Raw genomic sequence first — 23,047 nt, 5'->3', positions numbered from 1 at the left:
ATGCCGTGGGCCTCGCAGCCAGCGGCCACCGAGAGCTTGTGCCACCTGCTCAGGGCATCCTCGATGACTGGAGCGTGGCAGTGAGGGCTGAGAGATGGGGGCCTGCCCCACACAGCCCCACAACCCATGACGTTGTTCTGGAGTCCTCAGTCCAGGCGTTTGCATCAGGGGTCCCGAGTCATGCTGTAGCCGCAAGCTGGGAACCCGGCCAGGTGTTCCTGGCTGGAACCATGGTGGCACAGGGGCACTTTGCACACACCACTGGTCTGGCGTCACCGGCAAGAACAGCCCAGGTGCAGGCCGCGTGGGGTTGCAAGGCCCCTGCAGCTCAGCCAGGGCCTGATCCTCATGCTCGGTGGGGCACCAGGGCTGCTGGCGAGGCCTGTGAACCAGTTTCCCCAGGGAGGTGCACCAAAGGGCTCTGGGAATGGTCGATGGGAAGGCAGGGCCATTGTCTGCCACCCTTGCGACTTGTACGTGGCAAGCCGCTGCGCACAGGGCGCAAGGATGCTCTGCAGTATCTTGTGGCCATGCAAATGGAGATGGAGGACCTGGAGGAACTGGAGGAAGACGACGATGACGAAACGTATGAAGACCTGTTGGGAGAGAGTCTGCTGGAGGAAGACATCTCCATCCACACCATCTGCGTCAGCCCCAGTCTGCCAAGTCTCAGCCAGGAGTCAGATGCAGGCCCCCAGAAGGTGCCCGGCTCACCCGGCAGCATGGCCGGAGACGCCGCAGGAGAGGCAGATGGCTACTCAGAGCGTACGTCTCCTGCCCTGTCAGAAGACTCAGATGCAGAGCCAGCAGATTCTCACCTGGCCGGAGGTCCCAGGGACCAGGGGCACAGCGAGCCTCTCCCTGCATCAGTGCCTGAGGACACCGGTTTCTCAACTTCTCCATCGCCTGGAGGCTCCTGTGAGGAGAGTCAAAGTGCGACTCTCCCTGCATCAGTGCCTGAGGATGCACAGCCATTGGCTCCTCCCTTGCCTGCGGCCGTGCCCCAGGGGGCAGATGATGGTGCCGAAACTGTTGGCACTGCTCGGGGCATCCTGAATGACCAGGACTTTGCAGCAAGGGCTGAAGGCCAGGAGTCTGCCTCTGACAGCCCCGTGACCTGGTCTGCTCTTCTGGAGGAGCTGCTGGAAGAGTGGGAAGAGGAAGAGGTCCCTGACAGAGAGGCTGCGGGAGAGGGAGATGGTGACCCACAGAGCACGTCTCTTGCCCCACTAAAAGGCGAAGAGGCAGAGCCAGCAGCTTCTCGCCTGGCTGGAGATCCCTTGGATGAGGGGCACAGAGCACCTATCCCCGCAGCAGTGCCGGAAGATGCAAAGCCGTCGGCTTCTGCCTTGCTTGCAGACCCCATGGAGGAGGCCGACGCAGCATGCACGGAGGCTAGCCATGCCCAGGCCACCACTCCCCAGGAAGAGCCTTTGTTGTCTGGGGGTCTGGCAGGGGACTGCCCAGTGCCTGCCCAGCCCCTCGCCTACAGCTCTCCTTCCCCCACAGGCATCACTGCCCTCCCGCGCCCCCCGGCTCGCCGGCGATGGCACTCTGTCGTCAGGATGGCCCGTCGGGCTCTGCGCTGGGCTTTCTCCTGGAGCTGCCTCACGGGACAGGGAGAACAGCAGCGCCCAGCTGCCAGTGCCAGGCGGGTCCCCAAAGATGTCCGCTGGCCCCGAGGATGCGCAGTGCCCAGAGGGAGTGGTACAGGGAGGCACACTGGGGGGATGGATGATGCCCGAGGCAGTCAGCTGCCCCAAGGACGCCCTGCTGCCGGCCTCAGACCGTCTGTGGCCACTTTCTGCTCTAAATAAACACTTGGGAAGCTTTTTCCCCGGTGCTCCTCTGTGCCAGGTCCAATTCTGTACTAAGCGTCCTTGTCTCTCTCCTCGGTGGGCAAAGAACTCACTTTAATACGCTCTAGGTGGCCCGTGTCGGCCTGGACCCGGCCAGCACCAGCCTGGACACGGTGCCCGGGCACAGTCTCTCCCGGGCCCGGTGGTGCGGAGGAATGCCCTCGCTGGGGTGCCGCCTGCGGCTTTGCAAGCACAGCCCAGGCTGCGGGACTGCCCTTGCTGCCCACACACACTGGAGTGGGCCCATGCGAACCTCGTGAGGTCCAACAGGCCAAGTGCAAGGTCCCGCACCTAGGCAGGGGCAATCCCCAATGTCAGTGCAGGCTGGGGGATGAAGGGATTGAGAGCAGCCCTGCGGAGAAGGACGCGGGGGTGCTGGTGGGTGGCAGATTGGACATGAGCTGGCAATGTGTGCTTGCAGCCCAGAAAGCCAACCGTATCCTGGGCTGCATCAAAAGAAGCGCGGCCAGCAGGTCGAGGGAGGTGGTTCTCCCCTTCTACTCCGCTCTCGTGAGACCCCAGCTGGAGTACTGCATCCAGCTCTGGGGTCCCCGGTACAAGGAAGACACGGACCCGCTGGAGCGGGTCCAGAGGAGGGACACAAAACCGGTCAGAGGGCTGGAACAGCTCTCCTATGGAGAAAGGCCGAGAGAGTTGGCCTTGTTCAGCCTGGAGAAGAGAAGGCTCCAGGGAGACCTTATTGCGGCCTTTCAGTATACGAAGAGGGCACAGGCACCTTGTCCGGGCCCCTCCCAGGGCTGTCCCGGCAGAGCCTGGATCAGCCCCAGGGTGCAGGCAGCACACCATGAGCCATGAGCCATGGGGAGCTGCTTTCCAGATCACTTCTCAGGCGAGCCCTTTTCTTTTTGTTGGAAAGGCTACAGCACCCACAGTACCTGCCTGGTAACTTTATCCTCTCTTCATGCTAGCAGCTGTTGGCTATGCAGGCAGGAGGCCATCCCAGTCTTGTTAGCAAAGGCAAAGCAGGCAATTTTAGCTAGTGCGGCATTTGCTGAATCAATGCTTGGAGCAGGTCCAACCAAGGAGCTCCAAGAGACAATGGCATGAGGGGGAGCCCAAATCCTAGCCTAACGGGCTACTCCCGAGCCTGCCCCAGGGGCCACAAGCCCACCAAGTGGCCATCAGCCCGTCAAAGGCCCATCCACCTGCACAAGCCCAGAGGACCGCAGGGAGGCACAGTGGAGGTGGGGACCCAAAGCAAGGACTCCCAAGGAAAGAGCACCTTGTTCGGGCTCCTCCCAGAGCTGTCCGAGCAGAGCCATCAGCCCCGGGGCCCAGGCGGCGCACCCACCACCATGAGCTATGGGGAGCAGCTCTGCGGGTCACCTCTCAGACTAAGGGAGTTGCTGCCAAGGGGTGGGACACATTCTGGGCTGCACAGGAAAAGCAGTTTGGGATGGCACAGGACTTCTTTTGGGATGTTTAGGGGAGGAACCAAAGGCAGACAGGGGAGAGGTGCAGGTGATTTGGGGAGGAACAAGAGCAGGGAAAACAGAGAGGCGAGGGGCTAAAAGGGGCCAGTCACATGTCGACAGCTGGCTGGTCAGTGCGCTTGGCTGGCCATGCCCTGCGCCTGACCAGCGCAGTCTGTCCTGTCTCCCTATTAAATTCCTTCCTGGCTCTGTCCTTGGGGGAGGGCTCTCTGTCCTGTGTGCACGTGCGTGTGCAGGGCTGTGAGTGCAGCAGCTGGGGTCAGACCACCGGGCGGAGGGCCCCTGTGTCCCTGGGGCAGCGACTGGAGCAAGTGCGGCTGTGCCAGAGAGTGTGTGAGCACCAGCGAAGATCAAGCCGCACAAGCCGGTGAGCAGGCGACGTGGCCTGGGAGCAAGGGTGTGAGCGGGTCTCTGGCGGCCAGCCCTGGGTGTGAGAGACCCTGGGTGTCTCTGGTGGAGAGAGCACGGTGGGTCAGCTGTGGGACCAGGGGAGTCCAGTCCAGCTCAGGGGGTGTGGGATGGTCTGTACCTGCAGCTGGACAAGGGCTGCAGCCTCGGGGGCTCCTACGTGCAGGGGCCAGCGACTGGGGAGACTGGGACCCAGGGGCCAGCTACTGCGCAGGCTGAGTGCCTGAGCCCAGCTGCTGGAGGGCTTCACCTTGCCCACGTGTGTCCATTCAGCCTCACTAGTGGCCTTCCTGGGGATTAAGCCCCTCATGGTGACACTGGGAGTTGCTAAATGAACAGAGGACCGTCGTCTGGAGGGGCCACTGGGATTCGGTGTACGTGGTGAGGTGCTGGCAGCGGGTGCGCTGCAGGGGTGGCCTCTGTGCAAGGAGACCAGGGGCTGCCCTGTGCTGGCCACAGCCAGTGCCAGCCGGCTCTGCAACAGCCCCAGCGCAGCCACAGCTCAGCCTGTCAGCGAGGCTGGGGGCACCTCTGGGAAGATGTCCAGCGAAGGCCATGGGGGTGACAGAGGGGGACTGGACGAGAGGACGCCAGAGGTGCCTCCTGACCCGCACCCTGCTGTGGGCCTGTGAGTCCGCGTCCCCAGGGGGCTGCCAGCAAACGGGCAGCTGCCGCATCTCCACGGTGACCGCCAGGCCTTTGTGACCAGGGGCGGCATCGTGCCCAGAGGCCATTGTGACAGGGGGTCCGCACGGCGGCCGTGGGGGCTCTTATGGGGCCAGAGCCCTAGGGTGCCCACTCCCAGGAGAGCGGCTCCATCAGGAGGCAGCATCTCCACTGGGTGCCCGTGGCAGGTGTCTGGCAGAGGACCCCGAAGATGCCAGAGAAGCAGGAGGCGAACGCCTACTCCCAGCCCCATGAGGGGCTGCCACTCCTGCACAAGCGCCGCCAGGTGAGGGATGGGGCCAGAAGGAGAGGCTGGCAGTGTGACGTGGGGGAGGGCTGGGGGGGAAGACAGCCAGCCATGCTCGGCCCTGGGGGTTTCTCTGGGGCAGAGCCGACGCTGGGATGCCCGAGGCCCGCGTGGCCCCACAACAATGCCCCAGAGGCAGAGCGCAGCTTGGAACCGAGCTCAGCCTGGCTGTCGTGGCCAGGAGCTGCCTTGACACCGCAAGGGGCAAGGGCACTGTGGGGGCCGCTGTGCCAACACAGCCGCCTCCATCCCGCGCCGCCTCCTTCTCCCCACAGGTGCGCCACAGGCAGCCACAGGCAGCACCACAGCACAGCTGGACCACGATCTCGTACCTCCATGGGGACAGGCCACCGCCGCTCCCCGGCCCAGTGAGCCCACAGAGCACTTGGAGCCTCTGCACGCAGGTAGGGAGCTCGAGGGAGATGGGGCCAAATGCCTTCCTGACCCTGGGAGGTGCCGATGGGAAGGCGGGAGGTACCGGAGGGGACAGGTGGGACCGACCCACCAGCAAGCTGAGACCCCCGTGCTGTGCCTGGCAGGCTGCCTGGGCATGGCGGGGGTGCTCCCTGGACCTGGTGAGGGCCACGTGGGGTCCAGCCCCCTCCTAAGCTCTCTCTGGGAGCAGGGCGGCAGCCACCCGCAGGGCTGAGCACTGCCCTCATAGCTGGCAGGACGGCCTGGGCGCAGGGGGTTTCCCGCTGGGATGCGGGACAAAAGGACCACAGTCACGCAGCCTTTCTCCACATCTTCTCTTGCAGACGGACAGGCTGGAGGGCTGGGAGGCACTGCCCCGCAGCAGGGTCACACGGCGAGAAAGAGTGCCCACACGAGATGTGCCGTCTCTCTCAAGGCTTGACGCGACACAGGCAGCTGCACCCTGGCATGCGCTTGCAGGTCCAACAGCAGGATCTGCAAATGTCACCAAGCTGCCCACTCTGCCATCAGCAGCCTCCGGGTCTTCTCTGAGAGGCAGAGCACATGCCGTGGGCCTCGCAGCCAGCGGCCACCGAGAGCTTGTGCCACCTGCTCAGGGCATCCTCGATGACTGGAGCGTGGCAGTGAGGGCTGAGAGATGGGGGCCTGCCCCACACAGCCCCACAACCCATGACGTTGTTCTGGAGTCCTCAGTCCAGGCGTTTGCATCAGGGGTCCCGAGTCATGCTGTAGCCGCAAGCTGGGAACCCGGCCAGGTGTTCCTGGCTGGAACCATGGTGGCACAGGGGCACTTTGCACACACCACTGGTCTGGCGTCACCGGCAAGAACAGCCCAGGTGCAGGCCGCGTGGGGTTGCAAGGCCCCTGCAGCTCAGCCAGGGCCTGATCCTCATGCTCGGTGGGGCACCAGGGCTGCTGGCGAGGCCTGTGAACCAGTTTCCCCAGGGAGGTGCACCAAAGGGCTCTGGGAATGGTCGATGGGAAGGCAGGGCCATTGTCTGCCACCCTTGCGACTTGTACGTGGCAAGCCGCTGCGCACAGGGCGCAAGGATGCTCTGCAGTATCTTGTGGCCATGCAAATGGAGATGGAGGACCTGGAGGAACTGGAGGAAGACGACGATGACGAAACGTATGAAGACCTGTTGGGAGAGAGTCTGCTGGAGGAAGACATCTCCATCCACACCATCTGCGTCAGCCCCAGTCTGCCAAGTCTCAGCCAGGAGTCAGATGCAGGCCCCCAGAAGGTGCCCGGCTCACCCGGCAGCATGGCCGGAGACGCCGCAGGAGAGGCAGATGGCTACTCAGAGCGTACGTCTCCTGCCCTGTCAGAAGACTCAGATGCAGAGCCAGCAGATTCTCACCTGGCCGGAGGTCCCAGGGACCAGGGGCACAGCGAGCCTCTCCCTGCATCAGTGCCTGAGGACACCGGTTTCTCAACTTCTCCATCGCCTGGAGGCTCCTGTGAGGAGAGTCAAAGTGCGACTCTCCCTGCATCAGTGCCTGAGGACACCGGTTTCTCAACTTCTCCATCGCCTGGAGGCTCCTGTGAGGAGAGTCAAAGTGCGACTCTCCCTGCATCAGTGCCTGAGGATGCACAGCCATTGGCTCCTCCCTTGCCTGCGGCCGTGCCCCAGGGGGCAGATGATGGTGCCGAAACTGTTGGCACTGCTCGGGGCATCCTGAATGACCAGGACTTTGCAGCAAGGGCTGAAGGCCAGGAGTCTGCCTCTGACAGCCCCGTGACCTGGTCTGCTCTTCTGGAGGAGCTGCTGGAAGAGTGGGAAGAGGAAGAGGTCCCTGACAGAGAGGCTGCGGGAGAGGGAGATGGTGACCCACAGAGCACGTCTCTTGCCCCACTAAAAGGTGAAGAGGCAGAGCCAGCAGCTTCTCGCCTGGCTGGAGATCCCTTGGATGAGGGGCACAGAGCACCTATCCCCGCAGCAGTGCCGGAAGATGCAAAGCCGTCGGCTTCTGCCTTGCTTGCAGACCCCATGGAGGAGGCCGACGCAGCATGCACGGAGGCTAGCCATGCCCAGGCCACCACTCCCCAGGAAGAGCCTTTGTTGTCTGGGGGTCTGGCAGGGGACTGCCCAGTGCCTGCCCAGCCCCTCGCCTACAGCTCTCCTTCCCCCACAGGCATCACTGCCCTCCCGCGCCCCCCGGCTCGCCGGCGATGGCACTCTGTCGTCAGGATGGCCCGTCGGGCTCTGCGCTGGGCTTTCTCCTGGAGCTGCCTCACGGGACAGGGAGAACAGCAGCGCCCAGCTGCCAGTGCCAGGCGGGTCCCCAAAGATGTCCGCTGGCCCCGAGGATGTGCAGTGCCCAGAGGGAGTGGTACAGGGAGGCACACTGGGGGGATGGATGATGCCCGAGGCAGTCAGCTGCCCCAAGGACGCCCTGCTGCCGGCCTCAGACCGTCTGTGGCCACTTTCTGCTCTAAATAAACACTTGGGAAGCTTTTTCCCCGGTGCTCCTCTGTGCCAGGTCCAATTCTGTACTAAGCGTCCTTGTCTCTCTCCTCGGTGGGCAAAGAACTCACTTTAATACGCTCTAGGTGGCCCGTGTCGGCCTGGACCCGGCCAGCACCAGCCTGGACACGGTGCCCGGGCACAGTCTCTCCCGGGCCCGGTGGTGCGGAGGAATGCCCTCGCTGGGGTGCCGCCTGCGGCTTTGCAAGCACAGCCCAGGCTGCGGGACTGCCCTTGCTGCCCACACACACTGGAGTGGGCCCATGCGAACCTCGTGAGGTCCAACAGGCCAAGTGCAAGGTCCCGCACCTAGGCAGGGGCAATCCCCAATGTCAGTGCAGGCTGGGGGATGAAGGGATTGAGAGCAGCCCTGCGGAGAAGGACGCGGGGGTACTGGTGGGTGGCAGATTGGACATGAGCTGGCAATGTGTGCTTGCAGCCCAGAAAGCCAACCGTATCCTGGGCTGCATCAAAAGAAGCGCGGCCAGCAGGTCGAGGGAGGTGGTTCTCCCCTTCTACTCCGCTCTCGTGAGACCCCAGCTGGAGTACTGCATCCAGCTCTGGGGTCCCCGGTACAAGGAAGACACGGACCCGCTGGAGCGGGTCCAGAGGAGGGACACAAAACCGGTCAGAGGGCTGGAACAGCTCTCCTATGGAGAAAGGCCGAGAGAGTTGGCCTTGTTCAGCCTGGAGAAGAGAAGGCTCCAGGGAGACCTTATTGCGGCCTTTCAGTATACGAAGAGGGCACAGGCACCTTGTCCGGGCCCCTCCCAGGGCTGTCCCGGCAGAGCCTGGATCAGCCCCAGGGTGCAGGCAGCACACCATGAGCCATGAGCCATGGGGAGCTGCTTTCCAGATCACTTCTCAGGCGAGCCCTTTTCTTTTTGTTGGAAAGGCTACAGCACCCACAGTACCTGCCTGGTAACTTTATCCTCTCTTCATGCTAGCAGCTGTTGGCTATGCAGGCAGGAGGCCATCCCAGTCTTGTTAGCAAAGGCAAAGCAGGCAATTTTAGCTAGTGCGGCATTTGCTGAATCAATGCTTGGAGCAGGTCCAACCAAGGAGCTCCAAGAGACAATGGCATGAGGGGGAGCCCAAATCCTAGCCTAACGGGCTACTCCCGAGCCTGCCCCAGGGGCCACAAGCCCACCAAGTGGCCATCAGCCCGTCAAAGGCCCATCCACCTGCACAAGCCCAGAGGACCGCAGGGAGGCACAGTGGAGGTGGGGACCCAAAGCAAGGACTCCCAAGGAAAGAGCACCTTGTTCGGGCTCCTCCCAGAGCTGTCCGAGCAGAGCCATCAGCCCCGGGGCCCAGGCGGCGCACCCACCACCATGAGCTATGGGGAGCAGCTCTGCGGGTCACCTCTCAGACTAAGGGAGTTGCTGCCAAGGGGTGGGACACATTCTGGGCTGCACAGGAAAAGCAGTTTGGGATGGCACAGGACTTCTTTTGGGATGTTTAGGGGAGGAACCAAAGGCAGACAGGGGAGAGGTGCAGGTGATTTGGGGAGGAACAAGAGCAGGGAAAACAGAGAGGCGAGGGGCTAAAAGGGGCCAGTCACATGTCGACAGCTGGCTGGTCAGTGCGCTTGGCTGGCCATGCCCTGCGCCTGACCAGCGCAGTCTGTCCTGTCTCCCTATTAAATTCCTTCCTGGCTCTGTCCTTGGGGGAGGGCTCTCTGTCCTGTGTGCACGTGCGTGTGCAGGGCTGTGAGTGCAGCAGCTGGGGTCAGACCACCGGGCGGAGGGCCCCTGTGTCCCTGGGGCAGCGACTGGAGCAAGTGCGGCTGTGCCAGAGAGTGTGTGAGCACCAGCGAAGATCAAGCCGCACAAGCCGGTGAGCAGGCGACGTGGCCTGGGAGCAAGGGTGTGAGCGGGTCTCTGGCGGCCAGCCCTGGGTGTGAGAGACCCTGGGTGTCTCTGGTGGAGAGAGCACGGTGGGTCAGCTGTGGGACCAGGGGAGTCCAGTCCAGCTCAGGGGGTGTGGGATGGTCTGTACCTGCAGCTGGACAAGGGCTGCAGCCTCGGGGGCTCCTACGTGCAGGGGCCAGCGACTGGGGAGACTGGGACCCAGGGGCCAGCTACTGCGCAGGCTGAGTGCCTGAGCCCAGCTGCTGGAGGGCTTCACCTTGCCCACGTGTGTCCATTCAGCCTCACTAGTGGCCTTCCTGGGGATTAAGCCCCTCATGGTGACACTGGGAGTTGCTAAATGAACAGAGGACCGTCGTCTGGAGGGGCCACTGGGATTCGGTGTACGTGGTGAGGTGCTGGCAGCGGGTGCGCTGCAGGGGTGGCCTCTGTGCAAGGAGACCAGGGGCTGCCCTGTGCTGGCCACAGCCAGTGCCAGCCGGCTCTGCAACAGCCCCAGCGCAGCCACAGCTCAGCCTGTCAGCGAGGCTGGGGGCACCTCTGGGAAGATGTCCAGCGAAGGCCATGGGGGTGACAGAGGGGGACTGGACGAGAGGACGCCAGAGGTGCCTCCTGACCCGCACCCTGCTGTGGGCCTGTGAGTCCGCGTCCCCAGGGGGCTGCCAGCAAACGGGCAGCTGCCGCATCTCCACGGTGACCGCCAGGCCTTTGTGACCAGGGGCGGCATCGTGCCCAGAGGCCATTGTGACAGGGGGTCCGCACGGCGGCCGTGGGGGCTCTTATGGGGCCAGAGCCCTAGGGTGCCCACTCCCAGGAGAGCGGCTCCATCAGGAGGCAGCATCTCCACTGGGTGCCCGTGGCAGGTGTCTGGCAGAGGACCCCGAAGATGCCAGAGAAGCAGGAGGCGAACGCCTACTCCCAGCCCCATGAGGGGCTGCCACTCCTGCACAAGCGCCGCCAGGTGAGGGATGGGGCCAGAAGGAGAGGCTGGCAGTGTGACGTGGGGGAGGGCTGGGGGGGAAGACAGCCAGCCATGCTCGGCCCTGGGGGTTTCTCTGGGGCAGAGCCGACGCTGGGATGCCCGAGGCCCGCGTGGCCCCACAACAATGCCCCAGAGGCAGAGCGCAGCTTGGAACCGAGCTCAGCCTGGCTGTCGTGGCCAGGAGCTGCCTTGACACCGCAAGGGGCAAGGGCACTGTGGGGGCCGCTGTGCCAACACAGCCGCCTCCATCCCGCGCCGCCTCCTTCTCCCCACAGGTGCGCCACAGGCAGCCACAGGCAGCACCACAGCACAGCTGGACCACGATCTCGTACCTCCATGGGGACAGGCCACCGCCGCTCCCCGGCCCAGTGAGCCCACAGAGCACTTGGAGCCTCTGCACGCAGGTAGGGAGCTCGAGGGAGATGGGGCCAAATGCCTTCCTGACCCTGGGAGGTGCCGATGGGAAGGCGGGAGGTACCGGAGGGGACAGGTGGGACCGACCCACCAGCAAGCTGAGACCCCCGTGCTGTGCCTGGCAGGCTGCCTGGGCATGGCGGGGGTGCTCCCTGGACCTGGTGAGGGCCACGTGGGGTCCAGCCCCCTCCTAAGCTCTCTCTGGGAGCAGGGCGGCAGCCACCCGCAGGGCTGAGCACTGCCCTCATAGCTGGCAGGACGGCCTGGGCGCAGGGGGTTTCCCGCTGGGATGCGGGACAAAAGGACCACAGTCACGCAGCCTTTCTCCACATCTTCTCTTGCAGACGGACAGGCTGGAGGGCTGGGAGGCACTGCCCCGCAGCAGGGTCACACGGCGAGAAAGAGTGCCCACACGAGATGTGCCGTCTCTCTCAAGGCTTGACGCGACACAGGCAGCTGCACCCTGGCATGCGCTTGCAGGTCCAACAGCAGGATCTGCAAATGTCACCAAGCTGCCCACTCTGCCATCAGCAGCCTCCGGGTCTTCTCTGAGAGGCAGAGCACATGCCGTGGGCCTCGCAGCCAGCGGCCACCGAGAGCTTGTGCCACCTGCTCAGGGCATCCTCGATGACTGGAGCGTGGCAGTGAGGGCTGAGAGATGGGGGCCTGCCCCACACAGCCCCACAACCCATGACGTTGTTCTGGAGTCCTCAGTCCAGGCGTTTGCATCAGGGGTCCCGAGTCATGCTGTAGCCGCAAGCTGGGAACCCGGCCAGGTGTTCCTGGCTGGAACCATGGTGGCACAGGGGCACTTTGCACACACCACTGGTCTGGCGTCACCGGCAAGAACAGCCCAGGTGCAGGCCGCGTGGGGTTGCAAGGCCCCTGCAGCTCAGCCAGGGCCTGATCCTCATGCTCGGTGGGGCACCAGGGCTGCTGGCGAGGCCTGTGAACCAGTTTCCCCAGGGAGGTGCACCAAAGGGCTCTGGGAATGGTCGATGGCAAGGCAGGGCCATTGTCTGCCACCCTTGCGACTTGTACGTGGCAAGCCGCTGCGCACAGGGCACAAGGATGCTCTGCAGTATCTTGTGGCCATGCAAATGGAGATGGAGGACCTGGAGGAACTGGAGGAAGACGACGATGACGAAACGTATGAAGACCTGTTGGGAGAGAGTCTGCTGGAGGAAGACATCTCCATCCACACCATCTGCGTCAGCCCCAGTCTGCCAAGTCTCAGCCAGGAGTCAGATGCAGGCCCCCAGAAGGTGCCCGGCTCACCCGGCAGCATGGCCGGAGACGCCGCAGGAGAGGCAGATGGCTACTCAGAGCGTACGTCTCCTGCCCTGTCAGAAGACTCAGATGCAGAGCCAGCAGATTCTCACCTGGCCGGAGGTCCCAGGGACCAGGGGCACAGCGAGCCTCTCCCTGCATCAGTGCCTGAGGACACCGGTTTCTCAACTTCTCCATCGCCTGGAGGCTCCTGTGAGGAGAGTCAAAGTGCGACTCTCCCTGCATCAGTGCCTGAGGACACCGGTTTCTCAACTTCTCCATCGCCTGGAGGCTCCTGTGAGGAGAGTCAAAGTGCGACTCTCCCTGCATCAGTGCCTGAGGATGCACAGCCATTGGCTCCTCCCTTGCCTGCGGCCGTGCCCCAGGGGGCAGATGATGGTGCCGAAACTGTTGGCACTGCTCGGGGCATCCTGAATGACCAGGACTTTGCAGCAAGGGCTGAAGGCCAGGAGTCTGCCTCTGACAGCCCCGTGACCTGGTCTGCTCTTCTGGAGGAGCTGCTGGAAGAGTGGGAAGAGGAAGAGGTCCCTGACAGAGAGGCTGCGGGAGAGGGAGATGGTGACCCACAGAGCACGTCTCTTGCCCCACTAAAAGGCGAAGAGGCAGAGCCAGCAGCTTCTCGCCTGGCTGGAGATCCCTTGGATGAGGGGCACAGAGCACCTATCCCCGCAGCAGTGCCGGAAGATGCAAAGCCGTCGGCTTCTGCCTTGCTTGCAGACCCCATGGAGGAGGCCGACGCAGCATGCACGGAGGCTAGCCATGCCCAGGCCACCACTCCCCAGGAAGAGCCTTTGTTGTCTGGGGGTCTGGCAGGGGACTGCCCAGTGCCTGCCCAGCCCCTCGCCTACAGCTCTCCTTCCCCCACAGGCATCACTGCCCTCCCGCGCCCCCCGGCTCGCCGGCGATGGCACTCTGTCGTCAGGATGGCCCGTCGGGCTCTGCGCTGGGCTTTCTCCTGGAGCTGCCTCACGGGACAGGGAGAACAGCAGCGCCCAGCTGCCAGTGCCAGGCGGGTCCCCAAAGATGTCCGCTGGCCCCGAGGATGCGCAGTGCCCAGAGGGAGTGGTACAGGGAGGCACACTGGGGGGATGGATGATGCCCGAGGCAGTCAGCTGCCCCAAGGACGCCCTGCTGCCGGCCTCAGACCGTCTGTGGCCACTTTCTGCTCTAAATAGACACTTGGGAAGCTTTTTCCCCGGTGCTCCTCTGTGCCAGGTCCAATTCTGTACTAAGCGTCCTTGTCTCTCTCCTCGGTGGGCAAAGAACTCACTTTAATACGCTCTAGGTGGCCTGTGTCGGCCTGGACCCGGCCAGCACCAGCCTGGACACGGTGCCCGGGCACAGTCTCTCCCGGGCCCGGTGGTGCGGAGGAATGCCCTCGCTGGGGTGCCGCCTGCGGCTTTGCAAGCACAGCCCAGGCTGCGGGACTGCCCTTGCTGCCCACACACACTGGAGTGGGCCCATGCGAACCTCGTGAGGTCCAACAGGCCAAGTGCAAGGTCCCGCACCTAGGCAGGGGCAATCCCCAATGTCAGTGCAGGCTGGGGGATGAAGGGATTGAGAGCAGCCCTGCGGAGAAGGACGCGGGGGTGCTGGTGGGTGGCAGATTGGACATGAGCTGGCAATGTGTGCTTGCAGCCCAGAAAGCCAACCGTATCCTGGGCTGCATCAAAAGAAGCGCGGCCAGCAGGTCGAGGGAGGTGGTTCTCCCCTTCTACTCCGCTCTCGTGAGACCCCAGCTGGAGTACTGCATCCAGCTCTGGGGTCCCCGGTACAAGGAAGACACGGACCCGCTGGAGCGGGTCCAGAGGAGGGACACAAAACCGGTCAGAGGGCTGGAACAGCTCTCCTATGGAGAAAGGCCGAGAGAGTTGGCCTTGTTCAGCCTGGAGAAGAGAAGGCTCCAGGGAGACCTTATTGCGGCCTTTCAGTATACGAAGAGGGCACAGGCACCTTGTCCGAGCCCCTCCCAGGGCTGTCCCGGCAGAGCCTGGATCAGCCCCAGGGTGCAGGCAGCACACCATGAGCCATGAGCCATGGGGAGCTGCTTTCCAGATCACTTCTCAGGCGAGCCCTTTTCTTTTTGTTGGAAAGGCTACAGCACCCACAGTACCTGCCTGGTAACTTTATCCTCTCTTCATGCTAGCAGCTGTTGGCTATGCAGGCAGGAGGCCATCCCAGTCTTGTTAGCAAAGGCAAAGCAGGCAATTTTAGCTAGTGCGGCATTTGCTGAATCAATGCTTGGAGCAGGTCCAACCAAGGAGCTCCAAGAGACAATGGCATGAGGGGGAGCCCAAATCCTAGCCTAACGGGCTACTCCCGAGCCTGCCCCAGGGGCCACAAGCCCACCAAGTGGCCATCAGCCCGTCAAAGGCCCATCCACCTGCACAAGCCCAGAGGACCGCAGGGAGGCACAGTGGAGGTGGGGACCCAAAGCAAGGACTCCCAAGGAAAGAGCACCTTGTTCGGGCTCCTCCCAGAGCTGTCCGAGCAGAGCCATCAGCCCCGGGGCCCAGGCGGCGCACCCACCACCATGAGCTATGGGGAGCAGCTCTGCGGGTCACCTCTCAGACTAAGGGAGTTGCTGCCAAGGGGTGGGACACATTCTGGGCTGCACAGGAAAAGCAGTTTGGGATGGCACAGGACTTCTTTTGGGATGTTTAGGGGAGGAACCAAAGGCAGACAGGGGAGAGGTGCAGGTGATTTGGGGAGGAACAAGAGCAGGGAAAACAGAGAGGCGAGGGGCTAAAAGGGGCCAGTCACATGTCGACAGCTGGCTGGTCAGTGCGCTTGGCTGGCCATGCCCTGCGCCTGACCAGCGCAGTCTGTCCTGTCTCCCTATTAAATTCCTTCCTGGCTCTGTCCTTGGGGGAGGGCTCTCTGTCCTGTGTGCACGTGCGTGTGCAGGGCTGTGAGTGCAGCAGCTGGGGTCAGACCACCGGGCGGAGGGCCCCTGTGTCCCTGGGGCAGCGACTGGAGCAAGTGCGGCTGTGCCAGAGAGTGTGTGAGCACCAGCGAAGATCAAGCCGCACAAGCCGGTGAGCAGGCGACGTGGCCTGGGAGCAAGGGTGTGAGCGGGTCTCTGGCGGCCAGCCCTGGGTGTGAGAGACCCTGGGTGTCTCTGGTGGAGAGAGCACGGTGGGTCAGCTGTGGGACCAGGGGAGTCCAGTCCAGCTCAGGGGGTGTGGGATGGTCTGTACCTGCAGCTGGACAAGGGCTGCAGCCTCGGGGGCTCCTACGTGCAGGGGCCAGCGACTGGGGAGACTGGGACCCAGGGGCCAGCTACTGCGCAGACTGAGTGCCTGAGCCCAGCTGCTGGAGGGCTTCACCTTGCCCACGTGTGTCCATTCAGCCTCACTAGTGGCCTTCCTGGGGATTAAGCCCCTCATGGTGACACTGGGAGTTGCTAAATGAACAGAGGACCGTCGTCTGGAGGGGCCACTGGGATTCGGTGTACGTGGTGAGGTGCTGGCAGCGGGTGCGCTGCAGGGGTGGCCTCTGTGCAAGGAGACCAGGGGCTGCCCTGTGCTGGCCACAGCCAGTGCCAGCCGGCTCTGCAACAGCCCCAGCGCAGCCACAGCTCAGCCTGTCAGCGAGGCTGGGGGCACCTCTGGGAAGATGTCCAGCGAAGGCCATGGGGGTGACAGAGGGGGACTGGACGAGAGGACGCCAGAGGTGCCTCCTGACCCGCACCCTGCTGTGGGCCTGTGAGTCCGCGTCCCCAGGGGGCTGCCAGCAAACGGGCAGCTGCCGCATCTCCACGGTGACCGCCAGGCCTTTGTGACCAGGGGCGGCATCGTGCCCAGAGGCCATTGTGACAGGGGGTCCGCACGGCGGCCGTGGGGGCTCTTATGGGGCCAGAGCCCTAGGGTGCCCACTCCCAGGAGAGCGGCTCCATCAGGAGGCAGCATCTCCACTGGGTGCCCGTGGCAGGTGTCTGGCAGAGGACCCCGAAGATGCCAGAGAAGCAGGAGGCGAACGCCTACTCCCAGCCCCATGAGGGGCTGCCACTCCTGCACAAGCGCCGCCAGGTGAGGGATGGGGCCAGAAGGAGAGGCTGGCAGTGTGACGTGGGGGAGGGCTGGGGGGGAAGACAGCCAGCCATGCTCGGCCCTGGGGGTTTCTCTGGGGCAGAGCCGACGCTGGGATGCCCGAGGCCCGCGTGGCCCCACAACAATGCCCCAGAGGCAGAGCGCAGCTTGGAACCGAGCTCAGCCTGGCTGTCGTGGCCAGGAGCTGCCTTGACACCGCAAGGGGCAAGGGCACTGTGGGGGCCGCTGTGCCAACACAGCCGCCTCCATCCCGCGCCGCCTCCTTCTCCCCACAGGTGCGCCACAGGCAGCCACAGGCAGCACCACAGCACAGCTGGACCACGATCTCGTACCTCCATGGGGACAGGCCACCGCCGCTCCCCGGCCCAGTGAGCCCACAGAGCACTTGGAGCCTCTGCACGCAGGTAGGGAGCTCGAGGGAGATGGGGCCAAATGCCTTCCTGACCCTGGGAGGTGCCGATGGGAAGGCGGGAGGTACCGGAGGGGACAGGTGGGACCGACCCACCAGCAAGCTGAGACCCCCGTGCTGTGCCTGGCAGGCTGCCTGGGCATGGCGGGGGTGCTCCCTGGACCTGGTGAGGGCCACGTGGGGTCCAGCCCCCTCCTAAGCTCTCTCTGGGAGCAGGGCGGCAGCCACCCGCAGGGCTGAGCACTGCCCTCATAGCTGGCAGGACGGCCTGGGCGCAGGGGGTTTCCCGCTGGGATGCGGGACAAAAGGACCACAGTCACGCAGCCTTTCTCCACATCTTCTCTTGCAGACGGACAGGCTGGAGGGCTGGGAGGCACTGCCCCGCAGCAGGGTCACACGGCGAGAAAGAGTGCCCACACGAGATGTGCCGTCTCTCTCAAGGCTTGACGCGACACAGGCAGCTGCACCCTGGCATGCGCTTGCAGGTCCAACAGCAGGATCTGCAAATGTCACCAAGCTGCCCACTCTGCCATCAGCAGCCTCCGGGTCTTCTCTGAGAGGCAGAGCACATGCCGTGGGCCTCGCAGCCAGCGGCCACCGAGAGCTTGTGCCACCTGCTCAGGGCATCCTCGATGACTGGAGCGTGGCAGTGAGGGCTGAGAGATGGGGGCCTGCCCCACACAGCCCCACAACCCATGACGTTGTTCTGGAGTCCTCAGTCCAGGCGTTTGCATCAGGGGTCCCGAGTCATGCTGTAGCCGCAAGCTGGGAACCCGGCCAGGTGTTCCTGGCTGGAACCATGGTGGCACAGGGGCACTTTGCACACACCACTGGTCTGGCGTCACCGGCAAGAACAGCCCAGGTGCAGGCCGCGTGGGGTTGCAAGGCCCCTGCAGCTCAGCCAGGGCCTGATCCTCATGCTCGGTGGGGCACCAGGGCTGCTGGCGAGGCCTGTGAACCAGTTTCCCCAGGGAGGTGCACCAAAGGGCTCTGGGAATGGTCGATGGCAAGGCAGGGCCATTGTCTGCCACCCTTGCGACTTGTACGTGGCAAGCCGCTGCGCACAGGGCGCAAGGATGCTCTGCAGTATCTTGTGGCCATGCAAATGGAGATGGAGGACCTGGAGGAACTGGAGGAAGACGACGATGACGAAACGTATGAAGACCTGTTGGGAGAGAGTCTGCTGGAGGAAGACATCTCCATCCACACCATCTGCGTCAGCCCCAGTCTGCCAAGTCTCAGCCAGGAGTCAGATGCAGGCCCCCAGAAGGTGCCCGGCTCACCCGGCAGCATGGCCGGAGACGCCGCAGGAGAGGCAGATGGCTACTCAGAGCGTACGTCTCCTGCCCTGTCAGAAGACTCAGATGCAGAGCCAGCAGATTCTCACCTGGCCGGAGGTCCCAGGGACCAGGGGCACAGCGAGCCTCTCCCTGCATCAGTGCCTGAGGACACCGGTTTCTCAACTTCTCCATCGCCTGGAGGCTCCTGTGAGGAGAGTCAAAGTGCGACTCTCCCTGCATCAGTGCCTGAGGACACCGGTTTCTCAACTTCTCCATCGCCTGGAGGCTCCTGTGAGGAGAGTCAAAGTGCGACTCTCCCTGCATCAGTGCCTGAGGATGCACAGCCATTGGCTCCTCCCTTGCCTGCGGCCGTGCCCCAGGGGGCAGATGATGGTGCCGAAACTGTTGGCACTGCTCGGGGCATCCTGAATGACCAGGACTTTGCAGCAAGGGCTGAAGGCCAGGAGTCTGCCTCTGACAGCCCCGTGACCTGGTCTGCTCTTCTGGAGGAGCTGCTGGAAGAGTGGGAAGAGGAAGAGGTCCCTGACAGAGAGGCTGCGGGAGAGGGAGATGGTGACCCACAGAGCACGTCTCTTGCCCCACTAAAAGGCGAAGAGGCAGAGCCAGCAGCTTCTCGCCTGGCTGGAGATCCCTTGGATGAGGGGCACAGAGCACCTATCCCCGCAGCAGTGCCGGAAGATGCAAAGCCGTCGGCTTCTGCCTTGCTTGCAGACCCCATGGAGGAGGCCGACGCAGCATGCACGGAGGCTAGCCATGCCCAGGCCACCACTCCCCAGGAAGAGCCTTTGTTGTCTGGGGGTCTGGCAGGGGACTGCCCAGTGCCTGCCCAGCCCCTCGCCTACAGCTCTCCTTCCCCCACAGGCATCACTGCCCTCCCGCGCCCCCCGGCTCGCCGGCGATGGCACTCTGTCGTCAGGATGGCCCGTCGGGCTCTGCGCTGGGCTTTCTCCTGGAGCTGCCTCACGGGACAGGGAGAACAGCAGCGCCCAGCTGCCAGTGCCAGGCGGGTCCCCAAAGATGTCCGCTGGCCCCGAGGATGCGCAGTGCCCAGAGGGAGTGGTACAGGGAGGCACACTGGGGGGATGGATGATGCCCGAGGCAGTCAGCTGCCCCAAGGACGCCCTGCTGCCGGCCTCAGACCGTCTGTGGCCACTTTCTGCTCTAAATAGACACTTGGGAAGCTTTTTCCCCGGTGCTCCTCTGTGCCAGGTCCAATTCTGTACTAAGCGTCCTTGTCTCTCTCCTCGGTGGGCAAAGAACTCACTTTAATACGCTCTAGGTGGCCCGTGTCGGCCTGGACCCGGCCAGCACCAGCCTGGACACGGTGCCCGGGCACAGTCTCTCCCGGGCCCGGTGGTGCGGAGGAATGCCCTCGCTGGGGTGCCGCCTGCGGCTTTGCAAGCACAGCCCAGGCTGCGGGACTGCCCTTGCTGCCCACACACACTGGAGTGGGCCCATGCGAACCTCGTGAGGTCCAACAGGCCAAGTGCAAGGTCCCGCACCTAGGCAGGGGCAATCCCCAATGTCAGTGCAGGCTGGGGGATGAAGGGATTGAGAGCAGCCCTGCGGAGAAGGACGCGGGGGTGCTGGTGGGTGGCAGATTGGACATGAGCTGGCAATGTGTGCTTGCAGCCCAGAAAGCCAACCGTATCCTGGGCTGCATCAAAAGAAGCGCGGCCAGCAGGTCGAGGGAGGTGGTTCTCCCCTTCTACTCCGCTCTCGTGAGACCCCAGCTGGAGTACTGCATCCAGCTCTGGGGTCCCCGGTACAAGGAAGACACGGACCCGCTGGAGCGGGTCCAGAGGAGGGACACAAAACCGGTCAGAGGGCTGGAACAGCTCTCCTATGGAGAAAGGCCGAGAGAGTTGGCCTTGTTCAGCCTGGAGAAGAGAAGGCTCCAGGGAGACCTTATTGCGGCCTTTCAGTATACGAAGAGGGCACAGGCACCTTGTCCGGGCCCCTCCCAGGGCTGTCCCGGCAGAGCCTGGATCAGCCCCAGGGTGCAGGCAGCACACCATGAGCCATGAGCCATGGGGAGCTGCTTTCCAGATCACTTCTCAGGCGAGCCCTTTTCTTTTTGTTGGAAAGGCTACAGCACCCACAGTACCTGCCTGGTAACTTTATCCTCTCTTCATGCTAGCAGCTGTTGGCTATGCAGGCAGGAGGCCATCCCAGTCTTGTTAGCAAAGGCAAAGCAGGCAATTTTAGCTAGTGCGGCATTTGCTGAATCAATGCTTGGAGCAGGTCCAACTACCGTGCTTTATACCTTTAAGACTAACTGGATAACCCACGTACAGAGCTTAACTTTTCCCAAGTTTGGGGGTTTTTTTGTGAATTTTCATCATTCATTTCATCTGTATCTGCAAAAATATTTTGCGTTTTCAGGTCAAAATTCAGACGACTGAATAATAAAATACTAGAAAGAATTTTATTAACTAATCCAAAGTCAGTATAAGCCTAGATGGCTGGAAATATGCAGAGCTTACCCATGGATTTTTTGTTTTTAAGAGAGTTTAAGCTTGTATTAGTTTTCTGTTATTTAAAGTTGCAATTCTCTAAGTCTGGGTTAGAGCTTAGGTTTAAATACACATTTCCTCAAGGTGTTATTTTTTTCTAAGTGATTATCACAAAGATTGGTCAGGTGAAAAAAGAAAATGTCTTGAATTTTCCCTTCACATGTGATAGCTCAAGGAAATAACTTCTTTCTGGTTTTGAGGTGATACAGGCTCCACTCAGCACGTTTAAAGCAATAAGTAGATATAATGTCCTGAGAAGTAAGCGGGGAACCAGTTGGGCAACTTTTTATGGGGAAGAAAACAATCCTCTTTTTTTTTTTTTTGGGGGGGAGGGAGGGGAGGGAGGGAGGTTACATCGTTCTATTCTGAAGTTATATAGAGTTGACGGAGGTCTTGATGCACCCTAACGGATAAGTGTTTTTTTCAATTGCTTTCTTTGTCAAAAAGGTCCCTTCTTTCTTTCCATCTCACTAAGAGTCCTATCCCGCTATGATCATTTATTTTCAGTTGTGGGCCTAGAAAAAATCCAGCTATCCATTTGCCACTGTCGCTGACAGTACAAAAGAACAGAATCCAACAGAAAACTTGTGACCCTCATGCTTCTCCACAAGACAGCAGAAAATGTTCAATGAAACATTCAAGCTTATTGAATACAGTTCTAGTACAATAAAGACAAGCAGCTGTCATGAATATCAAGGGTAAATGCATTTACATTTTGTTAGCAGTTACCTGGGAAATAAAACTTTAGATTTGACTTTATGGCTTTGACTTTCACACTGAAACACCAACCGTCCAATCTTTTTTTATTGTCACAGTTGGGATATGATTTGACACATGTGCTGGGAAGAAATCATAGAATCATAGAATCATAGAATCATTGAGGTTGGAAAAGACCTCTAAGATCATCGAGTCCAACCATCAACCCAACACCACCATGCCCACTAAACCATGTCCTTAAGTGCCTCATCTACTCGTCTTTTAAATACCTCCAGGAATGGGGAGTCAACCACTTCCCTGGGCAGCCTGTTCCAATGTTTAACCACTCTTTCAGTAAAGAAATTTTTCCTCATATCCAATCTAAACCTCCCCTGGCACAACTTGAGGCCATTTCCTCTCGTCCTATCACTTGTTACTTGGGAGAAGAGACCGACACCCACCTCGCTACAACCTCCTTTCAGGTAGTTGTAGAGAGCGATGAGGTCTCCCCTCAGCCTCCTTTTCTCCAGGCTAAACAACCCCAGTTCCCTCAGCCGCTCCTCATAAGACTTGTTCTCCAGACCCCTGACCAGCCTCGTTGCTCTTCTCTGGTCACACTCCAGCACCTCGACGTCCTTCTTGTAGTGAGGGGCCCAAAACTGAACACAGTATTCGAGGTGCGGCCTCACCAGGGCTGAGTACAGGGGCACGATCCCTTCCCTACTCCTGCTGGCCACACTATTTCTGATGCAGGCCAGGATGCCATTGGCCTTCTTGGCCGCCTGGGCACACTCCCAGCTCATGTTCAGACGGCTGTCGACCAACACCCCCAGGTCCTTTTCCGCCGGGCAGCTTTCCAGCCACTCTTCCCCAAGCCTGTAGCGTTGCATGGGGTTGTTGTGACCCAAGTGCAGGACCCGGCACTTGGCCTTGTTGAATCTCATACAATTGGCCTCGGCCCATCGATCCAGCCTGTCCAGGTCCCTCTGCAGAGCCTTCCTACCCTCGAGCAGATCAACACTCCCGCCCAACTTGGTGTCGTCTGCAAACTTACTGAGGGTGCACTTGATCCCCTCGTCCAGATCATTGATAAAGATATTGAACAGGACCGGCCCCAAAACTGAGCCCTGGGGAACACCGCTCGTGACCGGCCGCCAACTGGATTTAACTCCATTCACCACAACTCTTTGGGCCCGGCCAGCCAGCCAGCTTTTTACCCAGCAATGAGCCGCCAGCTTCTCGAGGAGAATGCTGTGGGAGATGGTGTCAAAGGCTTTACCGAAGTCCACTATACAACATCCACAGCCTTTCCCTCCTCCACTAAGTGGGTGGTCTTCTCATAGACGAAGCTCAGGTTAGTCAAGCAGGACCTGCCTTTCATAAACCCATGCTGACTGAGCCTGAGATATTACTACATTAAATGCAAAATAAAAGTGAGTGTCCAGAGGAGCAAAAGGATAGTTCTGGAGCTGTAAGAAATGAGAACAGAGAGACCGGAGTCAGGAAAACTGAGAGAAGAATATGAAGAGAGTGAGGATATGGGAGAAGTTGCGGACACCTGAGGAGTTAATTGGTAGAAGGGTACTGCACCATGACAATGAGTTGGAGGGGGAAAACCTACTTATCACCAGCCTGCCTCATTAATTGTGAAGCTTCTGCAGTCACTGTCACTGGAAGATTTGCTCAGCTGGAAGTAGAAAAGCAGGCAGAGTCTCATGAGAAGAAAGTAGAAGAAGGGGCAATCTTGGACTTTTTCTTTTTAATGCCTTCAATAGACTTCAGAGGGAGAGACAGACAGAGAGAGCAGAGGCTGAAGAGAGCAGGCACTCCTTTTATGAGGGATGTCTACAACACAGTGATGCTAGCTCATACGGCTGTACCCAAATGAACTTTAAGCCAGCCTAGTCAGGTGGAGCCTA

Source organism: Aptenodytes patagonicus, chromosome 5 (assembly GCF_965638725.1).
Source record: "Aptenodytes patagonicus chromosome 5, bAptPat1.pri.cur, whole genome shotgun sequence".
Lineage (NCBI taxonomy): Eukaryota > Metazoa > Chordata > Aves > Sphenisciformes > Spheniscidae > Aptenodytes > Aptenodytes patagonicus.
This window is presented reverse-complemented; position numbering follows the sequence as displayed.